Source organism: Dipodomys spectabilis, unplaced genomic scaffold (genome assembly GCF_019054845.1).
Source record: "Dipodomys spectabilis isolate Male_0828 unplaced genomic scaffold, ASM1905484v1 ptg000127l, whole genome shotgun sequence".
Lineage (NCBI taxonomy): Eukaryota > Metazoa > Chordata > Mammalia > Rodentia > Heteromyidae > Dipodomys > Dipodomys spectabilis.
In genome coordinates, this window is record NW_024870804.1 from 2,097,819 (window position 1) to 2,106,824 (window position 9,006).

Here is a 9,006-nt window from a genome sequence, read left to right on the forward strand (position 1 = left end):
TGAAAAACAATGTATTTTATAGTTTGGTTCATAAATGTACCCCAAGGGTCCATGAAGCCATCAGAAGACAAAGTAAACTTTGCGAGGTGCTGTCTGGCAGGAGGAACTGAGGCCAGCAGGGTACATCCCCTTGCGTGTGCTTTCTTTCTGTTTTGAGGCTGAGCAGATTTCTTCTGCCACCTCTTCCATCATTTTATTCTGCCTCACCAGGGCCCAAAGCAGTAAGGCCAAGCAACCACGAACAGAAACCTCCAAAGCCTTGAGCCTTAAGCTGATTTCCTCAGGTGATTTGTACAGTAATGGAAAACTGACAAACACAGCCGGGGTTCTACAATATGAACTGGCACTGTTGCTACTGACAGCTTTTGGAAAGCCAATCCCAAACCCACATGGAATCCCCAGTGAGTAGCTAAATTCTATCAGGTTTTTTATTTCCAGGCGTACTGCAAGTAGAATTTACCATGATTATGTGTATAATTTAGAAACAGCTGTTGGTGTTCCACATGATTTCCAATTCATGTCTGTTTGGTTTATTCAAGAGGCAACATGGGGGATTTGAGCTTTGAGAGGATGGCAATCTGATGAACCATTAATTGTCTCATTCTTCCCTGATAGGCAGATTCTGGAAACTTATCAGTCACTAAATAAGTATGTTGCCTTATGGGATAATTACGTTGACAAATACTGTGTTTTGTTCTAGAATGAACTGAAGTTATACTTGTCACAACATTGTATAGAAAAGCAGTTGGCAGAAAGCACGCAAAAAATTATTGTATTAACTACAAGTTGTCTGCCTCTTTTATACATAACTACTGTGGTGCTGGAGTCTCCTCTTCAAATAATCCCCTGATCCATTCTGGAACCCTGTTTCCTTCCTTAACTCTATAATAAGGAGAAATTAGCCAGGTGTCAGTGGCTTGTGCCTGTAATCCCAGATACTCCAGAGGTTGAGATCTGAGGATTGAAATTTGAAGCCAGACTGGAGAGGAAAGTCTGTGAGATTCTCATCTCCATCTAATCACTAATAAGCTGGAAGTGGAACTGTAGCGCAAGTGGTAGAGTGTCAGCCTTGAGTGGAAAAGCTAAGGAGAGGCACCCAGGCCCCGAGGTCAAGCCCCAGAACCAGCGACCCAAGATGAAAATGAAAGAAGAAGAAGAAGAACTTCTTAGCATTATGCTATTTAAAAAAAAAAAAGGTTTATACCATGTTATAAAAGGTTATAAATCTTCTGAGAATTACATGTCTTTTGAACTGAACGCTAACAAAAGAATCCTAAAAGAAGATTAGAATAATAAAGTCTTGACCAGAGGCAAGGAAAATTATGAACCAGGATGAATTTCAAAAGTTCACATGTGGATGAATGTATGTGTTTCCATTTCCCCATGTGTCTCTCTAGGTGAAGAAGTTGTTCTTTTAACTCATTTACTGTGATAATTTTCCCTCTAATTTTGTGTATTAATAACACCACCAAGCCTTGGGGACCACTGCACACACGACAATATCCAAAAACCTAGATATTGAATAGTCTGCATTCCCCTGTCTCCTGAAAACAGAGGCACTGACTGGACCCGGCCTTTACATGGATGGTGGGGTATATTGGTAAAACCATGTCCATTTGTGCACATAGAGAACATCTCATTAGGGGTTGGTCAGAAGCCCAGGGGGACTTCGTTGGGGTCATGATGGGGGAGGGGGCTTAGGTAAGAGCACCCCAAGAAGTGACCTCAGCCTTGACAGAAGACCAAAGGGAACTTGGAACCCAGGACTCCAGGCAGCCACATTCCAGAGGCGGCCTCCATTGCAAACTCATCCAGAGACAGCAAGGAAAGAGCCATTGTCTTCCAATTTGTACTGGTTCCAACTGCGGGAGCTGGTGGAGAGAGCGCCCGGTGGACGCCCGCCGACCCTGCATCCACCCCCGACCCAGACCCAAGCCCAGGCGCCCGGTGCGGTGGACGCCCCGCGGGCTGCGCCCTCCCCGCGGAGGAGCGGCCGCTGAGCCACCCAGGGCGCAGTGCAGGGGCCTCTCCGTGCGCACCGAGGAAGAGCGACCTCCGCCTGCAGGGCCGGCTGCGGCTCCACCGAGCATTTCTTGTTCACGGCACTGGAGACAGACTCCTCCCCAGCACCGGTGTCAGAAGATGAAGGGCCACAACGCAGTTCCGCGGGCCTGGATCTGTGGGTGGTCTTTCCCCAGAGGAAGAAGATGCAGGCCCATCCTACCTAAAGCACTTGGGCATCATGAGGTGTCTCTCACCACCGCCTGGGAAGAAAATCCGCTTCCACCAGTGGCTGACATCTGGAGGCAGTCCATACGAGAGCCGACCTCCATCTCGAAGCTGACTGTGTCCCTTAGGAGAAATAGACCTCCAATCTGGGAACGTCCTCACTGCCCTAGAGATCTTGCAGGCTCTACAGATTCCCGTAGATACAGACCCGCCTTTCCCTGCAGAGGGCAACTTAGCTCCAGCAGAGATAGCCCAGTTTGCTTCCAATGAAACAACTTTGGGAGCACAACTTTGCATGTGGAGGTAGACACAGAAACCCCCGAGCTCCACTGAGCACCAGTTCAAGCACCCAGAGAAGTCCTTTCTCTCCCCTTGGAAGTTATCTGCTGGGTTTTATCCCCTGTTCTTAAATTTATGGAATTTTAACAATTGACTTTCATAAAAGTGTATTGTTTATTTTTAAAAAGTTCACTGATGCCAAGCATGGTGATAACATTCCTAGAACACCAGCTATCAAAGAGTTAAAGATGTAAGGGTCATGTTTGATGCCAGCCAGAGCAAAACGTTAATGAGACCCCATCTCAATCAATAAGCTGGGTGTGGGGTGTCATGCACTTGTCATTCCAGCCACAATAGGGGCAACAGTAGGGGCAGAACATGATCGAAGGCTAGTCCCAGGCAAAAAAGCATGAGACTCTATGTGAAAAATAACTTAAGCATAAAAAGGCTGAGGTAGCCAGTTGCCAACGGCTCATGTTAATCCTACACCTCAGGAAGCTGAGATCTGAGAATTGAGGTTCAAAGCCTGTCTGGGAAGACCAAGTGCACAAAATTCTTTTTTGTTGTTGTTGTTGCTGGCCATGGGACCTGAACTCTGGGCCTGGGCGCTGTCTCTCAGCTCTTCAGCTCAAGGCCAGCACCCTACTACTTGAGCCACACCACCACTTCCAGCTTTTTCTGCTTATGTAGTACTAAGGAATCGAACCCAGGGCCTCATGCATGCAAGGCAAGCACTCTACCACTGAGCCACCTTCCCAGCTCTCAAAATTCTTATCTCTAGTTAACCAACAAAAACCTGGAATTGGAGTTATAGCCTAAATGGTAAAGCTCCAGCCATGAGTGAAAAAGCTAAGCAAGAACATGAGGCCATGAGTTCAAGCCCCAATAGTGGCAAGAAAAAGGAAGAGAGAAAGACAGAAAAAGAGAAGAAGGAAGCAAGGAAGGAAGGAAGGAGAGAGAGAGAGATGGGGGAAGGAAGGAAGGAAAGGAAGGAGAAAGAAAAAGGAGAGAAAAGGAAAGAAAAAAGGAAGGAAGGGAGGAGCGGGAGAGAAAGCTGGCTGCCTAATAACTGTAAGGTCCTGAGTTCAAACCTCAGTAACATCAAGTGAAAAAATTCCACTGATTTCAGACCTCTCTCTGTCCCTTAAACTACAGCTAACAATAGATCAGTGATACCTGATCCCTGCAATCCCCACACACACATTCTCTCTCTCTCTCTCTCTCTCTCTCTCTCTCTCTCTCTCTCTCTCTCTGTCTGTCTTTTTGTCCTTCCCATATGTGCTGGCATTAAAGTCAACAACAAGAAACATAAACATCTAGGTGCATCTGTATTAAGGGGGAATTTGAGAAATCACAATGTGCTAAATACATATGGTGCTTATATTTTAGGCTCTCTGGTAAGGTTGGTTACAGGCTTGTAATTTCCACACAAGTAATCATCAGCCCAGACTCTTGTTTGGGGGCTCCAAATCTCTAAGTCCAAGTCTGTCTTGACATTTCCTCTTAAATGTCTTGCAAGTACCTAAAACACTGTGTGCCCAGAATTGAATCCATTTTCTCCAACACGTAACAGTTCTCAACTAAGGTACTTTCCTCTTTGATTGGCATGTTAGGTGGCATTGCTACAACCTGAATGCATAGAAATGATGGCTGCTAAACATCCTACAGTTTATAGGATTGTTCTCTATACCAATGAGTCATCTAGACCCCAGTGTACATAGTGCTGACATTGACACACCCAGCACAACCTCCTCCATTGGGGGGTGTGTGTGTGTGTGTGTGTGTGTGTGTGTGTGTGTGTGTGCGTGCGCGCGCGTGTGCTGGTACTGAGGTTGGAACTCAGGGCCTAGTGCTCTCCCTTGGCTTATTCTTTTCTACCATTTGAGCCACACCTCCATTTCCAGTTTTTTGCTGCTTAATTGGAGATGTCTCACACTTTTCTACCCAGACTGGCTTTGAGCTGAAGATCTCAGCTTCCTGAGGAGTTAGTATTACAGATGTGAGCCACCAACACCCAGCCTAAAATCCCTTTCTGCACCCTCCCACCTCCCTCCACCCCCGCCCAATCTTTAGGCTTCAAATCAGGGCTGGGTGTTGTCCCTATGCTGCTTTTTGCCCATTTAAGCCACAACTTTATCTTTTTCTTCCTGCCTGGGCTGCCTTCAAATCACAATCCTTGCACCTCATTAGCTAAAATTACAGATGTAGGCTACCAACACCAGCTAAAATCCCATTTTTTTTTTCAGTTGTGGGCCTGAAGTCTGGACCTGGCGCTGTCCCTCAGCTCTTCAGCTCAAGGCTAGCGCTCTACCACTTGAGCCACAGCGCCACTTCCGGCTTTTTCTGCTTATGTGGTGCTGAGGAAGCGAACGCAGAGCCTCATGCATGCAAGGCAAGCACTCTACCTCTGAGCCACCTTCCCAGCCCAATAATGTCTCAGTATTTTTTTCTCTTTTGTCAGTTGTGCGGCTTGAACTCAGGGCCTGAACACTGCCCCTGAGCCTCTCTTGTACTCAAGGCTAGTACTCTACCAGTTAAACCACTCTACCACTTAAGTGGTTAATTGGGAATAAGAATCTCAGGGGGACTTACTTGAGCCACTGTGCCACTTCCAGCTTTTTCTGCTTATGTGGTGCTGAGGAATTGAACCCAGGGCCTCAATGCATGCAAGGCAAGCACTCTACCACTGAGCCACCTTCCCAGCCCCTTAAAATCCCCATTTTTGATGAATAGGAAATTTAACCCAATACTTCTCTTTTTTGTGTGTGCTGGTTCTGGGGCTTGAACCCAGGACCTTGTCACTGTCCCTCTGACATTTTTTTTGCTCAAGGCTAGTGCTCTACCACTTGAGCCACAGCTCCCTGTTGGTTTTACTGGAGATAAGAATCTCACAGACTTTCCTTTCTGAGCTGGCTTTCTGATCTCTGGCTCCTGAGTAGTTGGGATTACAGACCTGAACCACTGATGCCCTGCCCAACACTTCTTTCCTTCTACATTCAACACCCAATTGTTAACACTGTCTTTATCTGTCTCTATTTGTTCCCTGTGATACTGACTGAGTAATCTTCCTCATGAGCAGATCTCCTCTTGGCGTCTTCTCCCTCTCCATTGCTTTTCAGACTCTCCTCAACAAAAGACCTTCATGATGAGAGAGCCCTCCTCTCTTCCAAGCCTTTGTTCTCATCTCTAACCATTCTTCCTCTGTCTCCTAATTACAACCATAGCAGACTTCTTGTAGCTGTTTCCTAATCATAGAGCACAGCATCTTTCATTCCTCTGCTGGGAAAAATGCTCCCCACAGGCCAGCCCCATTGAGAGACTTACACTCTCCAACCCAGTCTGCTCCAGTGCTCTTCCTTAGCTGGCCAAAGCTGTTTTCTCTTTGCTCCTCTAGGATTTCTCTGGGTGTTTTCTACTCTAATCTGAGCCCCGGAGACTGACCTCTGCTGCCTGCATCCAAGGGCTCCTTTGCCCTTGGACTTGTTCAGTTTGGTCCATGGGAATACTAACCAGAAGGCCGGGGTGGGGTGGTATCTTTTATGAATAGTCTTTCCATTTTATATGTAGAAGTTATTTATTTCTGGATTCCTGGATCATGTGTTCTCTGAATGCTAAACCATGGTACTATAATTGTCCTCTCACCTATCTGCTTTTCCTTCTGTATTTTATATTTTTGTGGAGGGTCAGGACTATTTGTTTTCTCATATTTTAGCAGCCTAATGCAGTTGCAATTGGGACTGCCCATGGGAAGAATGAAAGAAGATATTCTCATTATCGTGCAGCTTTCTCTACACAACCTTTAGGGCCAGAACCATTAAGATTCTCAGAACAAGGCTGGGAAGGTGGCCCAGTGGTAGAGCACTTACCTTAAAGATGCATGAGGCCCTGGGTTCGATTCCTCAGCACCACATATGCAAAAAGAAAAAAAGCCGAAAGTGGTGCTGTGGCTCAAGTGGTAGAGCGCTAGCCTTGAGCTGAAGAGCTGAGGGACAGCGCCCAGGCCCAGAGTTCAGGCCCCACAACCGGACCCCCCCCCAAAAAAAAAAGATTCTCAGAACAAAGCCAAGTACTAGTGGCTCACATCTATAATCCTAGCTCATCGGGAGGCTGAGATCTGAGGATCACCATTGAAAACCAGTCTGAGCAGGACTGAGAGGCTATAAGAGATGAGTCTCATAGACTCATAGATAAGTGACTCATTTATTAACCACCAAATTAGTTAACCACCAAAAAGTCAGAAGTAGAGCTGTGGCGCAAGTGGTAGAATGCAAGCCCTGAGTGAAAAAGTTAAGAGACAGCTCCCAGGATTCAAGCCCCAGGACTAGTCTCTCTCTCTCTCTCCCTCTCTCTCTCTCTCATATCTCAGAACAGTACTGGGAAGGGTGGCACATGACTATAATCCCTGTACTTAGGAGGCTTTGAGGCAGGAGGATCTCAAATTCAATGCTATCCTGGACTACATAATGAGATCCTATCTCAAATAAAAAGGGAACAAAAAGAAAAAGAAAAAGAAGACTAACCAGAAAGCTGAAGCATGTTTTACCCTAGGTTGGGGCAGGGGAGGGGAGGGGAGGTTCAGAGGAGTGGCCAATTGAGAGAGGAAGGGTAGGCAAATACAGTCCTGATCATCAACAGACATATGTGAAAATAGAACAGATAAATTGAGCGCATGGGTGGGGTTGGGAGAGGTAGAGAATGATGGAAGGGGGTGACATTGATCCAGAGGCACTAAACTCATAAATTGATATGTTGAATTGAAACCTCTTGGTATAACTAACTACCTAAAGATAATTTTTGTGCCATTTCTAGGACTTGAACTCAGGGTCTGGGAGCTGTTCCTAAGCCAAAGCTCCACTTCCAGCTTTTTGGTAGTTGGAGATCAGCGTCTCCCAGCCTTTCCTACCCAGGTTGGCTTCAAGCCACAATCCTCAGATCTCAGCCTCTGAGTAGCTAGAATTACAGGCATGAGCTACCAGTGCCTAGCCTTAAAGATATTTTAATTAAAAGTTTTTAAAAGAAAGATAAAGTTCTCAGAAAGACTCCACAGAATCAGAACATGTGGGTTTTTAAGTACAAAGACCCCTGTCCAGACAGCCTCATAAACAGGATAAACTTTTGGCTAAGCTACCTGGAGCATGAACTTCCCTAGCAGAAGGAGTAAGAGTAGAAAAATGAAGTGAAATAATATATGCTTTGCTTTGCTTCTGGCTTACTTGACAATCAGCCATGGGCTGGCAGGTGGAAACCAGTTTAGACCAGCTTTTTGGCAGGACCAGTTCAACATAGCTTTTGCTAGTGTCTTATTTGCCTCATTTGTGTGTTAAAGTTGGGTCAGGTGATTTCTAATTGCCCTTCTAACTCTGCTACTTAGTGAACATGTTTGGATTTAGCCTTCTGGATTGCCAGCCCTCTCTCTTTTTCGATCAGACTGTATGTGGGTGTGTGTGCGTTCAGATGAGTTGATTCTTCACTTGACTTTAAAGAATAGTCATAGAATTCATACCTGGATGGAGAATTTCATCTCTTTCATCTTGAGCTTAGACTCAGGAATGAACATATAACCAAGATGGCCTTCCAGGGTTTAAGCAAGAGGCGGGGGGGGGGGGGGGGGGGGGGGGGGGAGGGAGGGTATGACTCTGTGTGTGGGGTGTGTGTGTGTGTGTGTGTGTGTGTGTGTGTGTGTACTGGAGCTTGAAAGTAGGGCTTCACATTTTTGCTTGGCTTCTTACATCAAGGCTAGTGAGCCACACTTGAGCTCACTACCATTTGAGCCACATTACCATTTCTGGATTTTTGCTGGTTAATTGGAGCTAGGATTTTTCTGCTCAGACTGGCTTCAAACCATTATCCTCAAATCTCAGCCTCCTGAATAGCTAGGATTATAGGCATGAACCGCTAGCATCTACCTTTACCTGTTGTGGTCTCTACTACTTGCCACCAAAAGAGTTCTGATTTACACAGAAACTCCACGGTTCCTTTGAATCTTTAGACACAAAAGGTATACAAATTTTCCACAAGAGGAAGAGTAGAGGTGAAAAGTAAATCAGTGTTTCTAGGGACTAGGAAGAGGATGAAATGATTAGTGACTCTAATGGGAACCAAGTTTCTTTTGGGGTGATAGAATTTCACAAAAATAGTGATGATTGCTGCACAACTCTGAGTATACTAATAGCCACTGAACTGGACAATTTAAAATGGAGACTTACCTAGAGATCATCATTTTAAGCAAAATAAGCTGGACTGAGAAACACAAATAGCATATACATGATCCTATCCTTAAAAACAAACAACACTGTGGACTGTGGCTCAAGTGGTAGAGTGCTCTCCTTGAGCTGAAGAGCGCAGGGACAGCACCCAGGCCCAGAGTTCAAGCTCCATGACAGACAAAAAAAAAAAAAAAGACAGGAATGTAAAATAGGTTCTGTTTGGGACTGGTTATCAGTGGGAATGACAAAGGTAAAAAGAGAAGGTGAGGAGGATTGAATGTGGTGAAGTACT